Raw genomic sequence first — 26,058 nt, forward strand, 5'->3', positions numbered from 1 at the left:
ATTGTGGCTCGTGTATACCTGTATTTCTCTTCCCCCTACCTGTTCCCCACCGTTTGCCCACCCTCTTTCTCTTTCTTCCTTTCTTCTTGTCTTTCTTTGATTCTTTATTATTATTAGTTTTTCTTTTTTGGTTTTCTCTCTCCCTCTTGTCCCTCATTTTCCACTTATTTTATTTTAATTCAAGTATACAATAGGTGCTACAGGGAACACCTCACATTTGCTGGGTTTTCCCATCCTCCACTGCCTCATTTCTGTGTGAACTGATTTAGGCTACCTACACTATCCCCCTTCCCCTGCATCTTGATATCCACTATCATCTACTGTCTCTCCTATATTCCACCACCCACCTCCCGTTCTTTGATCCACAAAGTGCCTAACTCTTAATTTCTAATACCTTTGTTTTGGTTTCTGTCTGGTACCCACTCTTGAAACTATTACCTTTCTTTTCTTTTTCCCTCTCTCACAAAAACAATAGCTTTGTAGCTCATACCATATTCCTCCCATATTCAGTCATCTACCTCATAATAGGTACTCTACCTACAGCTATAAGTCTACACAATCTACATGAAACTAACCTCCATCCTCCCAGATCTCATATTCTTGCTTTGTTAACATATATCACCAATACTACTCTACACTTTTTCCTTGCTTACACAATTGCCTTTCCCCGGCACTAATACTTTCCTTTAAAGTGAACTTAACCAGCAACAAGAAATTAGAATAAGAAGAACAAAGTGACAAAAAGAAGATATAACACTTACGCAAAAATAACAGCTAATTAATCTCCAAGACTAGACAAAGAAGCTAAGGAACTGATTAAACCTGTCAAGATAAAAGGATGACCAGAAAGCAACAAAAATCAACAAACCAAATCAGTAATCAGGAAAACATGGCTGAATCCAATCAACAAACTGAAAATCAGGAAGGGGAACAGAACTTCGCACAAGCAATGAAAGATCTCAGAACATTTATCGCCGACAAATTTGATGAAGTAATGAAAGAGGTTAACAACATGAAGACAACACTGGGAGGGGAAATTGCAGACATACGCAAAAACATAACAGACATGATGGGAATGAACACCACAGTTCAAGAAATCAAAAATACACTTGCAGCAAATATCAACAGACTAGAAGAGGCAGAGCAGGGAATTAGTGATGTGGAAGACAGTACATCAGAAATCAGATAGTAGAAGGGGTCAATAAAAAGATAGAAAAAATCCAGCTAGGATTTAGGGACCTGAATGACAATGCAAAACACTCAAATATACGTATTATAGGTATTCCAGAAGGAGAAGAGAAGGGAAAGGGGTCAGAAGGAGTGTTGCAGGAAATAATGACTGAAAACTTCCCAAATCTACTGAAAGAGACAGATGTACATATCCAAGAAGCACAGTGCACTCCACTGGTCATAAATCCCAACAGGCCCACCCCAAGACATATAGTCATCAAATTATCCAATGCTCAACACAAAGAGAAAATCCTAAAAGCAGCAAGAGAAAAGAAAACCATCACATACAAGGGAAGCTCCATAAGATTAAGTGCTGATTTCTCATCTGAAACCATGGAGGCAAGGAGGCAGTGGTATGATATAGTCAAGGTACTAAAGGAAAAAAATTTCCAACCAAGAATACTATATCCAGCTAAACTAGCATTCAAACATGATGGAGAGTTCAAAATATTCGCAGATAAACAGAAACTGAAAGAGTATACCAACAAGAAACCTCCCCTTCAAGAAGTTCTAAAGGGAGTTCTGCAGGAAGAAAGGGAAAAACAGGACAGGCAAAGCTGGAGGAGAGTATAAGAGCAACAAAAAAAGACAAACTAGAAGGGGAAAAATACAAACAAAATATGACAAACACAAATCCAATAAAAATATGGATAACACAAATAATTCCATGAAAGTAATTAACTGAATGTCAATGGATTAAACTCACCTATCAAAAGATTCAGACTGGGACATTGGATAAGGAAATACGACCCATCTGTATGCTGTCTACAAGAGACACATCTTAAACCCAGAGACGCATGGAGATTGAAAGTGAATGGCTGGAAAACAATCATACAAGCAAACATCAACCAAAAAAAGGCAGGAGTAGCTATATTAATATCAGACAAAATAGACTTTAAATGTGAAACAATTGTGAGAGACAAAGAAGGATACTACATTTTAGTGAAAGGGAAAATCTGTCAAGAAGATTGAACAATCATAAATATTTATGCTCCTAACAAGGGTGCCTCTAAGTATGTGAGACAAACACTGGAAAAACTAAGTGAAACAATAGATGCATCTACAATCATAGTGGGGGATTTTAATACACCACTATCTACCTTGGACAGAACATCTCAAAAGAGAATCACTAAAGAAAGAAAACATTTGAACAGTATATTAGAGGAGCTAGAACTAATAGACATATATAGATCATTACACCCAAACACAGCAGGATATACATTCTTCTCAAGCGCACATGGATCATTCTCCAAGATAGACCATATGCTAGGCCACAAAGAAAGGCTTAATGAATTCAGAAAGATTGAAATCATACAAAACATTATCTCTGACCACAGTGGAGTCAAACTGAAAATTTGCAAGGGACAGAGGCCCAGGTTTCACACCACGATTTGGAAATTAAACAGCACACTCTTAGAAAAACAGTGGGTCAAAGAAGAAATCTCAAAAGAAATCAATGACTACCTTGAAACAAATGATAATGATAACACAACATACCAAAATTTATGGGATACAGCAAAAGCAGTACTGAGAGGGAAATTTATAGCCATAAATTCACATATCAAAAAAGAAGAAAGAGCAAAAATTGAAGAATTAATTGCACATTTGAAGGAATTAGAAAAACAACAACAAAGTGACCCAACAGGAAGAAAAAGGAAGGAAATAACAAAGATAAGAGCAGAACTAATTGAAATAGAAAATAAGAAAGCACTTGAAAAAATAAACAAGACCAAGAGCTGGTTTTTTGAGAAGATCAACAAAATTGACAAACCTTTAGTGAGACTAACAAAGAAAAAAAGAGAGAAGATGCAAATACACAAAATAAGAAATGAGAAAGGCGATATCACCACTGACCCCACAGAAATAAACACTATCATAAGAGGATACTTTGAAAAACTATATTCCAACAAAAATGACAATTTAGAGGAAATGGACAAATTCCTAGAAACACATAAGCAACCCATATTGATGAAAGAAGAAATTGATGATCATAACAAACCAATCACAAGCAGAGAGCTAGAATCAGTCATTGACAATCTCCCAACTAAGAAGAGCCCAGGGCCAGACGGCTTCACAGGTGAATTCTACAAAACATTCCGGAAAGAACTAACACCAATCCTGCTGAAACTATTCCAAAAAATTGAAACAGAAGGAACATTGCCGATCTCCTTCTATGATGCCAACATTACCCTAGTACCAAAGCCAAACAAAGACACCACAATAAAGGAAAATTACAGACCAATTTCTCTAATGAACCTAGATGCAAAAATACTTAACAAAATACTTGCTAATCGTATTCAGCAACACATTAAACGAATTATACACCATGACCAAGTGCGATTTATTCCAGATATGCAAGGATGGTTCAACATAAGAAAATCAATCAACGTAATACACCATATAAACAGATTGAAGGAAAAAAATCACATGATTATATCTATAGATGCATAAAAAGCATTTGACAAAATACAGCACCCTTTCTTGATAAAAATACTCCAAAAGATTGGAATACAAGGAAATTTTTTGAACATGATAAAGAGTATATACGAAAAATCTACAGCCAACATTGTTTACAATGGAGAAATCCTAAAATCCTTCCCTCTAAACTCAGGAACAAGACAAGGATGCCCATTGCCTCTGCTCCTATTTAACATTGTCTTAGAAGTACTTGCTCGAGCACTGAGGCAAGAACCAGATATAAAAGGCATTCAAATTGGAAAGGAAGAACTCAAAATTTCATTATTTGCAGATGACATGATCCTATACTTAGAAAACCCTGAGAGATCTACAACAAAGCTTCTAGAACTCATAAATGAGTTTAGTAAAGTTGCAGGTTATAAGATCAATGCGCAAAAATCAGTAGCATTTCTGTACACCAATAATGAGCAAGATCAGGAGGAAATCAAGAAACAAATACCATTCACAATAGAAAATAAAAAAATCAAATACTTAGGAATAAATTTAACTAAAGATGTAAAAAATTTATACACTGAGAACTATACAAGACTGTTCAAGGAAACTAAAGAAAAACTAAATAAATGGAAGAATATTCCTTGTTCATGGATAGGAAGACTGAATATTATCAAGATGTCTATCCTACCAAAACTGATCTACACATTCAATGCAATCCCAATAAAAATCAACACAGCCTTCTTTAAGGAACTAGAAAAACTAACTATGAAATTTATTTGCGACTTCCGGCAAGATGGTGGCTGAGTGAGCTTGCCTTGCCATCTCTCCTGGGAAGAGGCAGCTGGGCGCCGCTGGAGGTTCTCCGGGACCAGGCTTTTTCGGGATTTTTTCAGGGCAGGAAGTGTCTGGACATCGAGTTGGTGGGAAGGTAACGGAAAGGACTGGTCTATAAGATATAATTTGGGACTTTTCAGGAGGGGGAGGCAAGATGGCAGCTGAGTGAACTTCCCGGTTACTAGCTCCTGGGGGGAATCGGCTGGGAGGCGTCGGAGACTCTTTGGGACTGGGCTGTTTCGGGATTTTTCCTGGTCTGGAGGTGTCTGGACATCGATTTGGAGGGAAGGTAACAGAGAGGATCCATCTGTGAAACATACACGGAGATCCCAGCTACGTGTGGAGGACTCCCTCCTTGGGTAGGCGGAGCCGACGCAGCTAGCACCGTGGCGGGTGGCGGGCGGGAGAGCTGAGCCGCGCTGCGCCGCGGCGGGCGGCGGGCGAAGGAGACAAGCCCAGCCGAGCCTAGTCGTGCCGCGGCGGGCGGTGGGCGGGAGAGCCAATCCGCGCTGCGCCGCGGCAGCGGGCGGTGGGCGGGGAAGCCGAGTCCGGCCGAGCCCGGCTGAGCCGCAGCGGGCGGGGAGGCTGAGCCCAGCCGCGCCGCGCCAGGCGGCAGGCGGGAAAGCCGAGCTCAGCCGAGCCCAGCCGAGCCGTGGCGGGCGGCGGGCGGGGGACCGGAGCCCAGCTGAGCCCAGCCGAGCCTGGCGGCGGGGTTTCTGTTCTTTCGTTTTTTTTTTTGTTGTTGTTGTTCTTTTTTTTTTTTTTAATCCTCTCTTTCTTGTCCCCAATATTCTTCTTATACTATTTTACCTTAACAATACAATAGGTCCTACAGGAAATACCTCACATTTGCTGGGTTTCCTCACCCTCCACTGCCTCATTTCTCTGTGAATAGATTTAGCCTATCTACACTATCCCCTTTCCCCTACAACTTGATATCCTCCACCATCTGCTATCTCTCCTATATTCCATCTCCCTCTCTTTGATCCACAAAGTGTCTAACTCTTAATTTCTAATACCTTTGTTTAGTTTTCCATCTGGTATTTGTCCCTGAAACTATTACCTTTCTTTTCTCTTTCCCTCTCTCACGAAAACAATAGCCTCTTAGTACGTACCACATTCCTCCCATATTCAGTCGTCTACCTGATTATAGGTACTTTCCTACTACTATAACTCTACACAATTTACATGATATAACCTCCATCCTCCCAGAACTCATATTGTTGCTTTGTAAACATATATCACCAATACTACCTCACACTTTTTCCTCCCTTACACAATTGACTTTCCCCAGCACTAATACTTTCCTTTAAAGTGAGCTTAACTAGCAATAAGAAATTGGAATAAGAAGAACAAAGTGACAAAGAGAAGATATAACACTTATGCAAAAACAACAGCTAATTAATCTCCAAGACTAGACAAAGAAGCTAAGGAACTGATTAAACCCGTCAAGAAAAAATGTTGACAAGACAGCAACAAAAATCTACAAACCAAACCAGTAATCAGGAAAACATGGCTGAATCCAATCAACAAACTGAAAATCAGGAAGGGGGGCAGGACTTCGCACAAGCAATGAAAGATCTCAGAACATTTATCACCGACAAATTTGATGAAGTAATGAAAGAGGTTAACAGCGTGAAGACAACACTTGGAGGGGAAATTGCAGACATGCGCAAAAAAATAACAGATATGATGGAAATGAACACCACAATTCAAGAAATCAAAAATACACTTGCAGCAAATATCAGCAGACTAGAAGAGGCAGAGCAGAGAATTAGTGATGTGGAAGACAGTGCATTGGAAATCAAACAGGTAGTAGAAGTGGTCAATAAAAAGGTAGAAAAAATCCAGATAGGACTTAGGGACCTGAGTGATAACGCAAAACGCTCAAACATACGTATTATAGGCATTCCAGAAGGAGAAGAGAAGGGAAAGGGGTCAGAAGGAGTGTTGCAGGAAATAATGAATGAAAACTTCCCAAATCTACTGAAAGAGACTGATGTACATATCCAAGAAGCACAGCGCACTCCACTGGTCATAAACCCCAACAGGCCCACCCCAAGACATATACTTGTCAAATTATCCAATGCTCAAGACAAAGAAAAAATTCTAAAAGCAGCAAGAGAAAAGAAAACCATCACATACAAGGGAAACTCCATAAGATTAAGTGCTGATTTCTCATCTGAAACGATGGAGGCAAGAAGGCAGTGGTATGATATAGTCAAGGTACTAAAGGAAAAAAATCTCCAACCAAGAATACTCTATCCAGCTAAACTAGCATTCAAAAATGATGGAGAGTTCAAAATATTCACAGATAAACAGAAACTGAAAGAGTATATCAACAAGAAACCTCCCCTTCAAGAAATTCTTAAGGGAATTCTGCAGGAAGAAAGGAAAAAACAGGACAGTCAGAGATGGAGGAGAGTGTAAAAGCAACAAGAAAGACAAAAATAGAAGGGGAAAATAAAATAATACAAACAAAATATAACAAACACAAATCCAACCAAAATATGGCTACCATAAATAACTCTCTAAACGTAATAACACTGAATGTCAACGGATTAAACTCACCTATCAAAAGATTCAGACTGGGACACTGGATAAGGAAATATGACCCATCTATATGCTGCGTAGAAGAGACACATCTTAGACCCAGAGACTCATGGAGGTTGAAAGTGAATGGCTGGAAAACAATCATACAAGCAAACATCAACCAAAAAAAGGCAGGAGTAGCTATATTAATATCAGACAAAATAGACTTTAAATGCGAAACAATTGTGAGAGACAAAGAAGTATACTATATTTTAGTGAAAGGGACAATTTGTCAAGAAGATCGAACAATCATAAATATTTATGCTCCTAACAAGGGTGCCTCTAAATATGTGAGGCAAACGCTGGAAAAACTAAGTGAAAGAATAGATGCATCTACAATTATAGTGGGAGATTTTAATACACCACTATCAACTCTGGACAGAACATCTCAAAAGAGAATCACTAAAGAAACAAAACATTTGAACAGTATATTAGAAGAGCTGGATCTAATAGACATATATAGATCATTACACCCAAACACAGCAGGATATACATTTTTCTCAAGCGCACATGGAACATTCTCCAAGATTGACCATATGCTAGGCCACAAAGAAAGGCTTAATGAATTCAGAAAGATTGAAATCATACAAAACAATATCTCTGACCACAGTGGAGTCAAGCTGGAAATTTGCAAGGGACAGAGACCCAGACTTCACACGACAATTTGGAAATTAAATAGCACACTCTTAGAAAAACAGTGGGTCAAAGAGGAAATCTCAAAAGAAATCAATGACTACCTTGAAACAAATGATAATGATAACACAACATACCAAAATTTATGGGATGCAGCAAAAGCGGTACTGAGAGGGAAATTTATAGCCATAAATTCATATATCAAAAAAGAAGAAAGAGCAGAAATTGAAGAATTAACTGCACATTTGAAGGAATTAGAAAAACAACAACAAAGTAACCCAACAGGAAGAAGAAGGAAGGAAATAACAAAGATAAGAGCAGAACTAATTGAAATAGAAAATGAGAAAGCACTTGAAAAAATAAACAAGACCAAGAGCTGGTTTTTTGAGAAGATCAACAAAATTGACAAACCTTTAGCGACACTAACAAAGAAAAAAAGAGAGAAGATGCAAATACACAAAATAAGAAATGAGAAAGGTGATATCACCACTGACCCCACAGAAATAAAGACTATCATAAGAGGATACTTTGAAAAACTATATTCCAACAAAAATGACAATTTAGAGGAAATGGACAAATTCCTAGAAATACATAAGCAGCCCATACTGACGAAAGAAGAAATTGATGATCTTAACAAACCAATCACAAGCAAAGAGATAGAATCAGTCATTAAAAATCTCCCAACTAAGAAGAGCCCAGGGCCAGATGGCTTCACAGGTGAATTCTACAAAACATTCCGGAAAGAACTAACACCAATCCTGTTGAAACTATTCCAAAAATTCGAAACAGAAGGAACACTGCCTAATTCCTTCTATGATGCCAACATTACCCTAGTACCAAAGCCAAACAAAGACACCACAAGAAAGGAAAATTACAGACCATTTTCTCTAATGAACCTAGACGCAAAAATACTTAACAAAATACTTGCTAATTGTATTCAACAACACATTAAACGAATTATACACCATGACCAAGTGGGATTTATCCCAGGTATGCAAGGATGGTTCAACATAAGAAAATCAATCAATGTAATACACCATATAAACAGATTGAGAGAAAAAAACCACATGATTATATCTATAGATGCAGAAAAGGCATTTGACAAAATACAGCACCCCTTCCTGATAAAAACACTCCAAAAGATCGGAATACAAGGAAACTTTTTGAACATGATAAAGAGTATATATGAAAAACCTAAAGCCAACATTGTTTACAATGGCGAAATCCTGAAACCCTTCCCTCTAAAATCAGGAACAAGACAAGGATGCCCATTGTCTCCGCTCCTATTTAACATTGTCTTGGAAGTACTGGCTCGAGCACTGAGACAAGAACCATTTATAAAAGGCATCCAAATTGGAAGGGAAGAAGTAAAAATTTCATTATTTGCAGATGACATGATCCTATATATAGAAAACCCTGAGAGATCTTCAACAAAGCTCCTAGAACTCATAAATGAGTTTAGCAAAGTCGCAGGTTATAAGATCAATGCGCAAAAATCAGTAGCATTTCTATACACCAATAATGAGCAAGATCAGGAGGAAATCAAGAAACAAATACCATTCACAATAGTAAATAAAAAAATCAAATACTTAGGAATAAATTTAACTAAAGAGGTAAAAAACTTATACATCGAGAACTATACAAGATTGTTCAAGGAAATCAAAGAAGACCTAAATAAATGGAAGAATATTCCCTGTTCATGGATTGGAAGACTGAATATTATTAAGATGTCTATCCTACCAAAACTTATCTACACATTCAATGCAATCCCAATAAAAATCAACACAGCCTTCTTTAAGGAACTAGAAAAACTAACTATGAAATTTATTTGGAATAAAAAGAGGCCCCAAATAGCCAAAGACATATTGAAAAAGAAAAACGAAATAGGAGGAATCACACTTCCTGACTTCAAAACATACTACAAAGCTACAGTAGTGAAAACAGCATGGTACTGGCATAAGGAGAGACACACAGACCAATGGAATCAAATTGAAAGTTCTGATATAGACCCTCATATATATAGCCATATAATATTTGATAAAGCCACCAAACCCTCTCGACTGTGAAAGAATGACCTATTCAACAAATGGTGCCTGGAGAACTGGATAGCCATATGTAGAAGAATGAAAGAGGATTACCATCTCACACCTTATACAAAGATCAACTCAAGATGGATCAAAGACCTAAATATAAGAGCCAAGACCATAAAAACCTTGGAAAGCAGTGTAGGGAAACATCTACAGGACATTGTAATAGGAAATGGCTTCATGAATATCACACCAAAAACATGAGCAGCAAAAGAACTAATAGATAAATAGGACTTCCTCAAAATTAAAGCCTTCTGCACCTCAAAGGAGTTTGTTAAGAAAGTAAAATGGGTGCCCACACAGTGGGAGAAAATATTTGGCAACCATATATCTGATAAGAAACTTATAACTTGCATATATAAAGAACTCATATATCTTGAAAATAAAAAGATAAACAACCCATTTAAAAAATGGGAAAAAGATTTAAACAGACACTTCTCCAAAGAAGAAATACAAATGCCTAAAAAGCACATGAAAAAATGCTCCAAATCTCTAGCTATCAGGGAAATGCAAATCAAAACTACAATGAGATACCATCTTACTCCCATAAGATTGACAGCTATGAAAAAAATGAAGAATACAAATGCTGGAGAGGATGTGAAGAAATGGGAACACTCATCCACTGCTGGTGGGAATGCAGAAGGATACAACCATTCTAGAGGACAGTTTGACGGTTTCTCAAAAAGCTAACCATAGATTTGCCATATGATCCAGCAATACCACTGCTGGGTATATACCCAGCAGAACTGAAAACAAGGACACAAACCGATATATATACACCAATGTTCATAGCAGCATTGTTCACTATCGCCAAAAGTTGGAATCAACCCAAATGCCCATCAACAGATGAGTGGATCAATAAAATGTGTTATATACACACAATGGAATACTACTCGGCTGTAAGAACAAATACACTACAAACACACGTGATAACATGGATGAATCTTGAGAACCTTATGTTGAGTGAAGCAACCCAGGCATTGAAGGATAAATACTACATGACCTCAATGATATGAAATAAACAAGCTGCCTCAGAGAGCTAGAGACTGAACGATAGGCTTACAGGAAATTGGGGGGTGGAGGAAGGATGTGAGCCGACGTCTTCAGGGGTGGAATTTATGATGAGCTGGCGGTAAGTATTAACACAAAGAAGAGATAAAATGGGGGCAAGGGGTTGCCTTTGGGTGGGGCTTTGCGGGTTTGAGGGGGGCTGGGGATCGGCGGATGGGTAATCTTGCCCAAAAAGTGGGGGGAGAGAGGGGTAGCATACGAATACAGGAGAGTGTCAGATATTTGTTGAGAGTAAAATGCTGAGAAAATTGTATCAAAATATAATTAAGAGGGTTACCTGTTTAGGATGCTCGGAAGGGATGGTCCGATGCGGGACGGGCTCCTGGGGAATGTCTGAATGCTCATTTTGCCAGAGTGGGTGATACCATTGGGTAGAGACCCAAGTAGTGAGAGTGGGGGTGGACCCACATCCTGGGGAGGACTAATGCCATCAAATAGAGGGAACTGTATCTCTCGAGAGAAAGGGTGGATCCCAGGGCATTGGGGCAGCTGAGCAAGTTAGGACCTGAACACTGTTGCAAGTATCTCTGGACGTGGCTCCTCGGGAAACGGAGGTTGGCTGTCACTGTGGGCACCAAGGGGACGGGAAAATGGATGTTAAATGTGTGAAACCAAGGTAAATGTGGGGTAAGAGAGGAGTTTCATGAGAGTACACAAGGATGGATATAAAATATGTAATATTACATCATAAACATATAGGGGACGACAGAATGATAATGTAAACCATAATGTAAAACATAGGATAACTAAAAATGTTAGAAAACTGCGTGTCCTAAAGTATGCACCACAATGTAAGCACAGATGTCACCTGGTTTGAAAGCTATTGTCTCAGACTCTGTACATCACTTTAAGTAAATATGTTGTGAATAGGTTGTAAGAGTATCACTGTGGAAGGGAAAAGGTTTTGTGGTGGATGTTTGGGAGTGCTGTATATTGCATACATGAATTGCTGTGGTCTAGGGCTCTTGTGAAGAGAAGTTCAATAATTAGGGGAAAAAAAGGAAAAGAAAAAGATAGGATGTAGAATTTTTCCAAGCCAACATGTATTCTATATCTAACCTTTAAACCCATCACTATATCCCATTTTGCTAGTAAGAGATCCTGACATTATATTGGGGCTTCAATATTCAGGAAGTTCTGGATCCCAGAGTGGTCCAACAATGGCAGCGGAGGAATACTGGTATAGGATACTATTGACAGGGGATATATGGTTGACAGGGAGCTATACAGGGCATATGTCCAGGGTGCATGGTAATGTTTGGATATACTCATAGTGGCAACAATTAAAAACTAAAGCTGGGGGGGTACTGGGTCCCTGGCCGGGGGTGCTGTGCCGTGGTCCCTAGGGGAGCAGCAGCAGTCCCCCAAGTGCAGCGGCAAGGACCGAGAAGGAATGAGGGTCCAACAGTGAGCTCCTGATACCAATGACTATGCTTGTGAGCCTATATGCCTGAAATAAGAACAAGGCCTAGAGCAGCAATGTGCCTGGGAATTTCCTCCTGACAGCCTTCATGTTACTCAAATGTGGCCAGTCTCGAAGCCTAACTCAGCATCTAAATGCAATGCCTTCCCCCCAGCGTGGGACATGACACCCGGGGATGAGTCTCCCTGGCACCGAGGGATCACTATCAACTAACAACTGATAATGCAACTGGAAAATGACCTTGAATTGAAGGTTCGATGCGGATCAGTAGAATATCCCTGTCTACATAGAATAATATGACTTTAAAATGCTGTTTGATCTAATGTAAGGGGGAAATAGAAAGGAGAAATGAGTTTATATGGCTATGAGTCTCTAAAAAAAAAAAGAGTCTGGAGGCTGTCAGAAGGATTTCCCTTATGCACAATTGAGCAGAGTCTAAGAGACAGATAAAGTAGATACAATCCCCAGGTATTGGTTCCTTTGAGGGCTAAAGGGGGTTCTATGGTCATGGCAGATAGGGTTCACTGCCATGTCAGATGGCCCTTCTTTGGAGCTGGTGTTTCTGCGTGATGAAACTGGACCCAGAGGGGATCTCTTTTCATAAGACTATCATGCTACTTTACTGGAATTGTAGTTGGTATTGGGGTTTAAGATATGTTTAGGGGATTGAATCTTTTTACTGACAATATGATAGCCAGGCCCTGAGCCTCAACAGACTCCAGCTCCTACAATCTGATTTACTGGACTCACCTCACTCAGCTAAGATGGAGTTGAAGAAGGACAACCACCACACCATGGAGCCTAGAGTGCCTACAACTGAAAGCAGGAGGATTGCATCCAGTAACCATGTGGAATCTGAGCCTCCTCTTGACATAGAGGTGCAACGGACACAACCAATCCAAGGACCACAGAGAAAAGGTGGCATTGGAGTGGGAAAAGTGGACATGGTGGCTGATGGGTATGGGGAAAGGCAGGAAGAGATGAGATGTGGAGGCGCCTTTGGGACTTGGAGTTGCCCTGGATGGTGCTTCAGGGGCAATCACCGGACATTGTAAATCCTCCCAGGGCTCACTGGATGGAATGGGGGAGAGTGTGGGCCATGATGTGGACCAATGACCATGAGGTGCAGAGATACCCAGAGATGTACTTACCAAATGCAATGGATTTGTCATGATGATGGGAGTGAGTGTTGCTGGGGGGGGGGAGGGGTGCGGTGGGGGTGGTGGGGTTGAATGGGACCTCATATTTTTTTAATGTAATATTTTTACAAAATCAATAAAAAAAAAAAGTAAAAAAAAAAAAAAAAGCAACCTACCTTCCAGGGCACAATTATTGGGCATTGGGCCACTCAGTTCACATTGTAATGTTGATAATTCAGGATTTGCCTAAAAATTGAAAAAGAGCTACATGGCACCCAATGTACAAAAAAAGTCAAAACCCAAATCATGGCAAGTTAGAAACAAAACTTTTACCAAGGCTTCATCCTTGCTATTCTGACCTCCCTCAAAGTCTGATGGAACTTGTATGCTTCGAATTACATCAATCAGGATTTTATTCTTTCCGCTGAGTGTTTTATTGTTATCCTACACAAAAGCATATTGAGGTCAGTAATGATCACTCATTAGTTTTACTTCTATTTTTAAAATGTAATCCAAGATAGAGGTGACATTTTTACCTTAAATTTATTTGCTTTATCTGAGAGAGTTTTATTTCATTTGTTGACTTCTTTAACATAATTCTTTACTTCAGTGATCTACACAAAAATGTGATAAGGGATTTAGAGTTAAAAATATAAATTACAGTGATATTCAAACCTAGCCCCAAGTGGGTAAGCCCCAACAAAACTAAAGAGCATATACACATATGACACTGGCTTCAGATTTAGGCTGTTTATAGAAAACTGTGATCTAGGACACTCTAATGAAAGAAATTATCCAATAATAATGGAATCAGAAGATGCATGGAAAGAATTCAAGATGAAACCTGGAAAAATTAAAAATTCTTTATACCTTCTCTTTATAATCTGATACTTTCTTATGAGTATTTTGTTTTCCTCCATGCAGTACTTCAAAGTCTCAGATATTTTGTCTTCTCAACAGAGACCTGCCCATAAGAAAATTAGGAGAAATGAATAAAATGGAACTACCCTAATTATTAGGAGCAAAGGCACATGATCTGGTATCTAGGACAGGACTTAGGATTTCAGACTTCCCTGACTGGCACTGAATTCTCTCATCTGACCCTAATACATAACATACTGAGGCCATGGATTTCAAGAAACACTATTTCTTGAAGAAACATCAAGCATCAAGAAATACATATGATGCATGTATGGAACTCATTATCCCCATTTTGCATCATTCTTATTTGTAGTCATTCTCCTCTGGAATTAATGGCTCCTTCACCTTAACCTTTACAACATCTGGCTTAAATGCCTATTAGAGACTTAATTTGCCCAGCAATATTTGGAGTCTTCTCTGGGCCTTATGTTTCTTGATACACACCTACAGGGTCTCATTTTAACATTGTCTGTAAAGCCAGGTTGTGCCAGACATCACTGACCCCAAACCTCAGATGATCATCAATGCTCCCTAGGAATTTCCACAGTAAATCAAACTCCTCTTCTCCCAAATCCCACAGTCTGTTGCTCCTCTCAGTCTCCTTTCTCTGTTGATGGTATTGCTATCTCCTCCTTCATTCAGGCCAGCAAGTCATTAATTCTAAATTTTTCCAAGTTATCAAGACACCAGGCATCAGAAATCACTGAATCTTCTTCTAACAGAATTAGAACCCACATCAAGTATCAATATAGAGAAAACACTGCATAGACAACATAAGATAAAATCTTACCTGGATAAAATCTATGTTCTACCTAAAAGAAAGTAAACAAAAATAAATTTAATGTTAAAACATTTTATTGATAAAAAATCTTCTAAATCCTGATAAGACTTCAAAATCATAGCCAAGAGAAATTTTAATATTGGATTGCTTAGAATAATGAATCCTGTATTACTCAGGGTTCTCTAAGGACACAGAACTGACAGGAGTTATATGTGAAAAAATAGAAAAGCTTTTTTAAAAACAACTTCTCATTTAAGTGATAAGTAATACTTCAAAATCAGTTTCTGGTACAAGCACCAAGGCAAATACCTTATTTTGGAATTAAAGTCTGTCTACACCTTTCTTAAACATGTACAAATCTATTTGTTTTTAATAGCAGGAATGACAGACATTTGTAGAATAAATATGATACAGTATCATTAGCCTCAAATCACTTATTTGTCAACTCCTAAATGGAAACACAAGTTTTAGAATCAGGAAATGCTTTAAAAGTCCATGAGCAAACAAAAGTAGAGGTAAAATCTTTGGACTGAGAAACACTTCTTTCAATTACCAGAAAGCATCTTAGATAATTTACTAAGAGTTGGATATTTGTTTGAATTGACAATTTCAATAAGCCAGATCATATGATTGTTCCACACAAATTCAGAAATGGTCAAATCAGGAGAAGAGTGGGGACTGCTGGACAAAATGCACAAGTAATAACAGAAATGCCAGCTGATGCCTGCTGCAGAGGGCAGAATGTTCTTTCAAAAGCCCCATCATTTCCAAACAACATCACTGAAATTACAGTATAATAAAATCTAGGCAGGAATCCATTGAAACACCTGGTGAAGTAGCAGCTCTTTTCCACCTAGAACATTTTCCCCTTTTAAGTATTATAAGTGATAATTAGTTGCTAAGGCCAGCCTGAAAAACTTGTGAAATAATGGAATCGTATTGTAGCATGGAAACACTAGAATGTTAGTGAAAAATGCATCCAGAAAGGTCCAACTTGGAAAATCATGGAACTCTTCATCTGAAGGAAATACCCAGGGGAAGCAAGGGGGAAATGAGGGGATTTACAAAAAGCACATGTAAAGAAGATCTTCTTTGACCTAGAGTCAGAAATCACTTTAGTACCTAAGAGTGAACTATGAATATCAATGAAATGTGCCTTAGGGCTGATCTCAGATGAGGCAGGACTTCAGGTTTCATCCTATAGTATTCGTAAAATAATGCTACAAATGTTTTGGTATGTAAAATGAATTCTTACTTCTTCTATGGATCAAAAAACAGATCCTTTTATATGACTAGAGGGATACATTTATGAATATCTATCTCAGGATTTATAAGTACTTTCAAAACTGCAATTAAAACAAAGAAAAAAAGTAAATTTCATACTGACTAAAAAGATATAAATTTTTTTAAGGCGTTGCATTATATAATATGAAATTTCTTTCTAGGATGGTTATGAGAATTCAGAGTTCTATTAACAATAAATGAAAGTACCTCCCTACTACTTAATATTTCACTTTAAATAGAAAGTTTTTTTTTAGTTGAAGTGTTCACTTTGAGATTATACAGTTGCCTTGTTCACTGAGTTGTTTACCTCAAAATTTAAACTATATAACCAGGCTAGTTTCAAATTCAAGCATTAGTTTGCATTCATATTAGTAATCTAAAATGAAACAAAAGTCCTGTGGCTAAAAAGTCTAGGTTTTTCATGACTTACAGTATACCTACAAGTTAATATACTCACATCTAGAATATTCATCCATAAGAATACAGCAATGAAAATAATTCCCAAGAAGACAGCAATATTGACAGGCTTCCATGGAAATCCATAAAAACCAGGTCCAGATAGAAAATTGCCTGGTAGGATGTCAACTAACTGAAATAGCAATAAGGAGAACCTCAAAGATTGTACAATGAAAGAGGCACAAAAAACATTCATTGGAATTTCAATCAGCATCTAAGTGATAACCACATCCCTCAAAAACCTCCAGTGGATTCCACTGATTCAGGGAAGATGGGAAATTGGTTGCTTCATGTTTTCTGCTTGGCTAGTTTTCTTGTTGGAAATTGTGAATTTGGCACCATATAGTAGAACACTCTCTTTCCATGCCTTTTACGAGTGAATGCATTAAGATTATGTTATATCCATAAATGGAATAAAACTTAGCAATGAAAGTAACAAACTATCAGTTCACACAACATCATGGATAGATTTTAAAATGATTTTGCATATAAGAGCCCAGACAAACAAAACAAAACAGTATCTACTCCACATTCCATTTATATGAAATTCTACAAAATGAATTTTAATCTGTAATGGCAGATTGCAGATTGAAGGTTGTCCAGGACCTGGCATGGAAGGTGTGTTGGATGGCAGGATGGACTGTTAAGGGTCTGAAGGAAAAACTGGGGGATGTTTGGTAAGGTTACTATTTTGGTTGTAGAAATGTTTTTATGGATTTAGTAACATAAAACCAAACAAATCACACAGGTGCCTTTTAATATACATCACTTGTACATCAATAAACTAATAGAAAAATAATTATAAAAAATGTAAGAGTTTTTCATTTCTTAAAAAATTCAAAAGTTTTCAAAAAATTGAATTAGACTTATTAACCTATGAATCCATTTATAATTGGAAATATAAAAAGAAATCAAGAATGTAAATTAGTCAAGAAGTCTAGTTTTTCATTGATAAATTCATAAACTGCTTGAAGTAAATTTACTGGAAAAGCTCTAAAAATATACATGATCTGTTTAAAGGAATGGGCAAAAATGGGCAATTAAAATTGTGTACAGGGAAGTGGATGCGGCTCAAGTGATTGGGCTCCCATCTACCACATGGGAGGCCATGGGTTTGTTTCCTGGGGCCTCTTTGTGAAGGCAGGCTCACCCATACCTGCAGAGAGCTGATGCTTGTGCCTACAGAGAGCTGATGGCCCACATGTGATGGCCAACACCCATGGAGAGCTGGCTCAGCAAGATGATGCAACAAAGGGAGACAAGCAGATGCAGAATAACGCAGTGAATGGACACAGAGAGCAGACAGCAAGCATGAAGCAAGAAGGGATAAATAAATTTAAAAAATAAATCTTTTAAAAAATTCATACAACAGAAAAATGAAAAAAATTTTAGTGGTGAGGAAATGCATATATAAATATGTTGCATCATTGTGATATGATATACCAATTATATCAATAAATGTACAGATACAGTTGATAAACACCTGATAAATATATTAATATAAGTAAATGATGTGGCCTATGGGTGGGAGGCTCTTTGTCTCTTAAGAGATAACCTAAACTATCTGTGACTTGTGGGTATGGGATGATAAAAGGCAGCAATCCTGCCCTTGGTGACCATGGCAAAGACTCCAGTCCCAGGAAACAGTTTAACAATGCAAGGTCTATAAACTTTAAGTATTCAGGGAAAATGCAAACCAAATATGCTAAAGCTTATCTAGAATGCCTGAAGTCCACAACAAAAGCTTACCTAAGATGTGGAAGATATATATACTAATTCAAGCTTATTGAGAGCTGAAACAAAAGGACCACTTAACTTTTCCTCTCTGTATAAAAGAAACTCAAAAGTCTTGTTCAGGGCTCGGGTTTGCAACAGGAAGTTCCCGAGTCTGGCTGGCCATCAATAAACCATTTTTCCTTCTCAAAATCATTCCTGAGTCCTGGCCTCTCTATACGCAAATAATTGAACCTCTCTCAAATTCTACAACATAAGTAGGATGATTACTGTTATAATTGTTATTCCAATGAAAATTAAATGCAGACTGTTGTTAGGCCAACATTTCTTTAAAAGCTGATGTTTTCTTTCAGAATTCAGCTTCATTGTGAACACAAGACACATAATGTTTGAATTGTTAAGTAGACAGAATAATTGAAAAACAGTGAATTATCGTATAGTAGATTATGGTACATTATAAAATTTGAAGTTAGGAGAATCAAAGCTAGTTAGAAACCCAATTCCAAATAACCACAGGAAAGAATTTGCCTTCCTGTTTCACTGTAATAGTGTTGTAGAATTTGAGAGAGGTTCAATTATTTGTGTATAGAGAGGCCAGAACTCAGGAATGATTTTGAGAAGGGAAAATGGTTTATTGACAGCCGGCCAGACTTGGGAGCTTCCTGTTGAAAGCCTGAGCCCCGAACAAGACTTTCGAGTTTCTTTTATACAGAGAGTAAAAGTTAAATGGTCCTTTTGTTTCAGTTCTCAAAAGGCTTGAATTAGCATATACATCTTCCACATTTTAGGTAAGCTTTTGTCGTGGACTTCAGGCATTCTAGATAAGCTTTTAGCATATTTGGTTTGCATTTTCCCTGAATACTTAAAGTTTATAGACCTTACATTGTTAAACTGTTTCCTGGGACTGGAGTCGTTGCTATGGTCACCAAGGGCAGGACTGCAGCCTCTTACTGTCTCACACCCACAAGTCACAGACTGCTTAGGTTATCTCTGAAGAGACAGAGCCTCCCACCCATAGCCCACATCAATATAAGCCTGCACTTACAAGATACTCTTAAGCCAATAAAGCAACTATGAACATAGATAAAATAATAGGAAATTTCTGGAACGTATAGGTACCACAACAAAAGGCAAATATATTGATTTTTCAAAAAGTGAATAGTATAAGAATCTTAGGAGAAAACACATCTATGGTGTAATTCACACTCACACACCAAGTCTGTTTCATGCAAATTAAAACTTCTGTTGAAAATGAATAGAAACTGTGAAAGCACATCATAGTTTTTGTAACTAGCAGTGCTAATAGATGGGTATAAGAGTGGTTAAAGGGGAAAGTTTAAGAACATGTGTTTTACTAGAGGGAAAACTTAAAAATGTAACATGGGACTTTGTAACAGTGAAACCTCATGTGAAATATGAATATGGGTAATATTGCATATATAAGACATTTTACAAAATATACATAGAAATAAACTAGAGAGACAGAAACAATAACAGCTGTGTACAGCAGGGGAAGCACAGAAAGATTGAACGGTAAGATTTTTGTTCTTTTTTTTTTTGTTTTTTATTATTACTGGAAGAGTGAAAATGGTCTAGTAATGACTGAAGGATTGAAATGATGAATGCACAACTACATGACTACTAAAAACCACTGGCTGTACACTTTGGGTGGATTGGACTCTTTATAAATATGTATCAATAAAATTGATTTGTGTTAAAAAATGCAAAAAAACCTACCTCTCATGAGAGAAAAAAAACAAACCTCTGACATCTATTACTTTCATCTGGGGTCCTCTCAGCTGGGATGTGTAAAGTATGGATCTTTATAAATATGTGCTCTCTGAGCTGTCACTGTCACAGGTGTTCCTGTGACAACTGACAGCTCTCTGGGCTCAGAATCAACCTCCCCAAAAGGGGCCTCTGAAGCTCTGCTTCTGGGAATGCCTCAGCCTCCAAGAAATAAGAAAATACTATACAGTGAAAGCAAAAACACAGAAAGAAGAACCATTTTAAAAGCTAAGGAAGGTGATTTTGATTTATTGAAGTGTGTGGTAACATGGGAGGGACCACAGGAAAATTTTAATGAATCTGGAAAGAGGGGAAAATATCAGAGCAATATGAAGACAGAGGAGATATACAGCTCTGCTTCATCTTTGCCAGTGAGACCATGGGTCATAGTCAACTTACATTTATGAACAGGGTGGCATCACAATTCTTAAGATCTCACACATAATCTTATAGAACTCGAGGCCAACAGTGATGGTTATTATCTTTGTGGCCAGCCACCATGGGATGCTTGGGTTTACCTCTGCAGACCATCCTTGCCAAGGAATTATTCATTTAAATTGAAAAGTCAAGTAGAACACTGTTTCAAAAGGACAAATTCTGCATAAATGATTCTCAGGATACCTATAAATAAGTGTATTTGCCCTGTAAGGAAAAACCCAGAGGCAGGACAATGGACAAGTACCTTCCCTTACAGAGCCTGTGACCTTTTTCAGGAGGGAAGCTGGATAATCAAGTTCCCTGCAGTAGAGCAACAAAATCAAATGCCTCCTGGCAACACACACACACACACCAAGGAAGGTTTTGCACACAGCTGAAGATGCCTTCTGGACGGTCCTGAAGGCCATGCTTCCCCAAGTGGTTAGGATGGCTGTCAGGATCTGTGCAGGTGGACATGGTTGTCAGCAAGGGTGGAGGTGGGAAATGCACAAGATGCTCAAGGATGAGAGAGAGAGCATCTGCTCTATGAAAAGTGCAGCCTATGGGCAAGGAAGTCTTAATCTTCATTGATTTGGTTGATGGCAGAAACAGAATAAGTTCTTTGAGTGGGGTGGCTTGGACCATTCTGCCCAACTGCACTGCTGTCCCTGACCAGTGGGACTATCCAGATCCCTCCCATAGAGTCTGGGACATGAAGATCCAAAGGGCCCGGCTTCTCCCTATGGGGGTTTCTCCTGTGTCTCTAATTGCTTGACAGTTTTTTTTTTTTTTTTGGTTGGGGAGGGTGGAGGATGCTGGCTTTTAGTAAGAGGGAAGACCTGCAGAGGTGGGACTGGGTATCTCTATGTTAGGGCAATCCTGAGGACTTTCTGCTTTTGGTAAATCAACAGTCTGTCCATGATGCTTTTGACAGAGGGAAGGACAGTAACTCATCTGCCTCCTGGTCAGGACTCACCTGAGCAGGCTGTTGATGTGCTTCATGAGCTCCACACATGGAGCCTCCAGGTGCATCTGTAGGAGAGTTGGTTTCCAAACCAGATGTTCTAGAAGCCAGTAAATAAACGAGACAGTAGATTTCATAAGGCCCCTGGACCTTTTAACAGAGTTGAAGTAACGGCACTTATTAGACACCCTGGCCCCACAGCCGCCAAGCTTTCAGAGCCTTAAACAACCCACTCATGGGAACACGAAGCACACGTGGGGCCAACTCTAAGCTGGCAGAGCCTGATGCCCAACTGGCACAGAGCTCACAGCAGCAAGCCCGGCTCCATGACTCCTACCAGGCTAGACTTCCTTGCTTCCTGATGCCATCAAGTGACCTTACCTACGTGTGGAAACTGCGGGTTTAGGACCCAGCACTCAGCCTGATAGCAGTGGGCATGATGTCGGTCATTTCAAACCTTTGACAGCCCGTGGCAAGGAAGAAGGCGTGGGGGAGCGGTGTTCACTCACACTTGTGTTTGGCTGGCCCAGCACTGACCATGACTGGAGGAGGAGCAGCCTACGTGTGCCCATGGCACCCAGAGAGGAGGAGGAAGTGGTGAGGAAGGGAGAGGGGAGGAAGGGGAGTGGAGAGGGAAGGGCAGGGGGTTGAGGAAGACTGGCATTTGGGAAGGGGGCGACGAGGTGGCTGGGAGGAGCTGGAGAGGTTTCGGGTGAGACACACAGAGCAGAGGTGGAGGGTGCCCAGCGCTGGTGAGCAGGTCAGCAGGCCGGCGGAGCAGCAGCAGGTGCGCGGGCAGGGGCAGGCACACAGGGTCCAGCGCCCTCGCAGCCTGCTCCCGTTTGGGGCTGCCTTGGCGACCCCGCATCTTATAAGGCCCCCCTCGCCCAATCAGCAGCTCCCCTCCAGGTTCATCATAGACACCCTGCTCGCTCCCGGGTTCTTAGAGCGCCCCTCCCCCACCCCCTCCCATACCGTCCTGCTGGCAGTTGCCCTCTGGAACCCTAATGGCCCTTCTGGTTTCTTGTCCCTGTCCCCAGCCCTCTAGAGCTCATGAAAATTCTCATATGCAGAATATTTAAAGAAAAGGCTCAACAGTCCATTAGAAAGATAGACAAAATAATTGGGGAAACACAAATGCTCAAGTTCATAAAAAGCCATTCTACCTCCTGAGTCATGGCAGAATCAGGAATTAAAGCCATCGGGACATATCTGCACATGCCTAACTGGCTAAAATTGACAATACCAAGTGTTGGGAAAGATGAGACCAAAGGGGAGCCCCTGCACTCTGGGTAAGAGTATAAATGGGTGGGACCACATTAAAACAGCTTGTCGCCATGTAAACTTGAACTTAGGAAGTTCAGTACTCAGGTTTATTAACTCCTTCAGAAATGGGTGCTTATGAGCTTGGAAGACATGGGTCAGAATGTTTATTGCAAACTTGTTGACAGTGATCAAAAACAGAAAAGGCAAATGTCCACCAACAGAAGACTCAATACACAACGTGTGGTGTATTTGTACAGCAGAAGAGTATATGAGAGAAAATAAAATACAGCAACTGGCAACAACTCAGACAGAACTAAAGTTAAGTTCCAAAATAAGCAAAACTACATTGCACAGTGCTGTATATTTTAATTATTTTAAAAGTCAATATAGTGACTACTGATATGAGGAGGGAGAGGGATTACTAGACCCAAAGGTCATTGGATGTGGGGGTGGGAGTTCTCCTTGGGAAGTCCCTGTTTCTTATGTGGGATTTGGTTGTCATTGCCTCCCAATAATTAATTAGACTGGGCATTTGTTTTATGTGCTTTGTATAAAAGAGGAAAAAGACTAAGTAGTGCTACAATAAATGATTTATCTTCCATAAGAAAGAAAACTGTACTATATGCTTATTGAAAATGGTTTCATGTATGGTTTGGAAGGACTCATTAATTGTGAAAAAGGAACTTTCAAGTTTCCTTTTTATATGGTGTAAAGTGTTGAATTGAGTGTTCCATTAGGATTTTCCTCTTTTTTTATTCTTCTAAATACTATTTGGGCAAGAGTTATTTTCTTTCTTTGAGCATAGCCAGTTGAGACTCATGGATCTATGAAAATGAAAAGATAAAGCATTTAGGAGGGAGCTGATGTGTTTCAAGCAGTTGAGTACCTACCTCCCATTTGTTCCCTGTGCCTCCTAAAGAAGATGAACAATGAACAGACATTGAGCAAAAATAAATGAGCAGGGAGTGAATGTGGCTCAAGCAGTTGAGTGCCCCCCTCCCACACGGGAGGTCCCAGGTTCAGTTCCTGGTGCCTCCTAAAGATAAAATAGACAATGAGCAGACAACAAGCAAAAAACAAAACAAAACAAAAACAAAACAAGCAAACCATAAGGGAGCTATCTGGGGTGCGGGGCCAAGGAAAGCATACGGGAAATTGAAACTCTTAGAAAACCCCAAACAGTATCACTGTAAAAATTAAGTCCAACCACTGCCCCAACAAGTCTCATGATCAAGTCTCCCATACGTTACAACAAACAAACCCAAAACATTGATTTCTAATTGTATCTTTACATTTGGAGTTGATAAATTTCTAGAGTAATTACACAGAAGTTGTTTTGGAAAGGGAATGATATGAGAATCTGATTATAACTATGAACCTATTTACAGAAAAATTCAGGGATATAAAGGCATCCATTTTATCAAATTTTAGTACTGTTTCTGAAGGTTCTAAAACTCCTCCCATAGACTACCTTTTCAGAAATGCTGTTCCAGAGGGGCTGTCAAAGGTCTTACATTATGTGTGTATTGAATAATCTTCCCTATCCAATGAAGGTCTCTAATACTGAAAGGTAACTATGCCTCCAGTCTGTCTATCCCTTATATTTTTAAAGACTAAAATAAAAATTAAAACACATTTTTGTGTGATTTTATTCATATGCATATTAACTATGTGTCCACAGAGGTATTGTGCTATACAATATTTTAAGTGCTGGGCCATCCTCAACTGACACTAAGGGAAACTGGGGGAATGATAATTGATTCATGTGTTTCTGATACATCATTAATAAAATTAGCATGGCACATTGTAGCATAGAAAAGTGAAGAATGTCAACTAAAGTCCTTTGTAAATATTTATGTGCTGTACTTTAAGGTACATACATGGTAAGAATGGAAAAAATTATTTAATTCAGGCACAACTTCTCTCCTAAGATGATTTGAAACAAAGGACCAAATGTATACTCAGTGGATTTCTTCTTTACATCCCTGGCACTGGTACCCATTGCTAATATAAAGGTTAATTTCTCATTTAGAAGGGGCAAAAGAGAGCAGTATATTATCTCTCAGGTAAAGTAAACCCCTGTACCTTGCTGAGTTGAAAGTGTCAGACTTTGCATTCTACACAATTTGTTGTGGACACTGGGTCTCTGTATGGCTTCCTCCCACCAGCCACAGTTTGCTGACCTCTGGCCTGGATTTTGACTTGTCCCTGTCTCATTTTTAATCTGCTAAGAAAATGTTTCTGAACTTGCAGTGTTGTACTACTATTACTATCATCAGTTTTCAAAGCATTACAATGAGCCAAAACAGAAATTTGGTACAAATTAAGCATTAAGTCCCCCATTCCCTACTCCCAACCCAGCCCCTGGTAACTTACATTCTAGATGCTAACACTTTGAGTTTAATTATTCTAATTAGTTCTTAACAGTGAAATCATAGAATATTTGTCTTTTTCTGTCTGGCTTATTTCACACAACATAATGTCTTCAAGTTCATCCATGTCATATGAATGAGAAAATCATTCCTCTTTAATGCTGAACAATAGTCTATTGTATATCTATAGCACATTTTATTTATGCATTCATCAGTTGATGAGCACACGGGTTGTTCCCATCTTGTGGCTATTGTGGATAATGTTGCTATGAACATCAGTGTTCAAATACATGTTCAAGTCCTTTCTTTGAATTATTCTGGGTATATAACTTGTAGTGGGATTGCCAGGTTATATGGCAATTCTGTACTTAGCTTCCTGAGGAACAGCCAAACTGGCTTCCGCACTGGCTGCAGCATTTTACATTCCCACCAACAGTGAGTGAGTTTTCCTCTTTCTCCACATCCTCTTCAATGCTTGTAGTTTTCTGATTCTTTAATAGTGGCCATTCTATTAATAGTAAGTGTGAAAGACCTCATTGTGATTTTGATTTGCATTTCCCTAATCTTTTCATGTGCTTTTTAAGCCATTTATATATCCTCTTTGAAGAAGTGTCTATTCAAGTCTTTGGTACATTTTTTAATTGGTTTGCCTCT

This window comes from Dasypus novemcinctus, chromosome 20 (assembly GCF_030445035.2).
Source record: "Dasypus novemcinctus isolate mDasNov1 chromosome 20, mDasNov1.1.hap2, whole genome shotgun sequence".
NCBI lineage: Eukaryota > Metazoa > Chordata > Mammalia > Cingulata > Dasypodidae > Dasypus > Dasypus novemcinctus.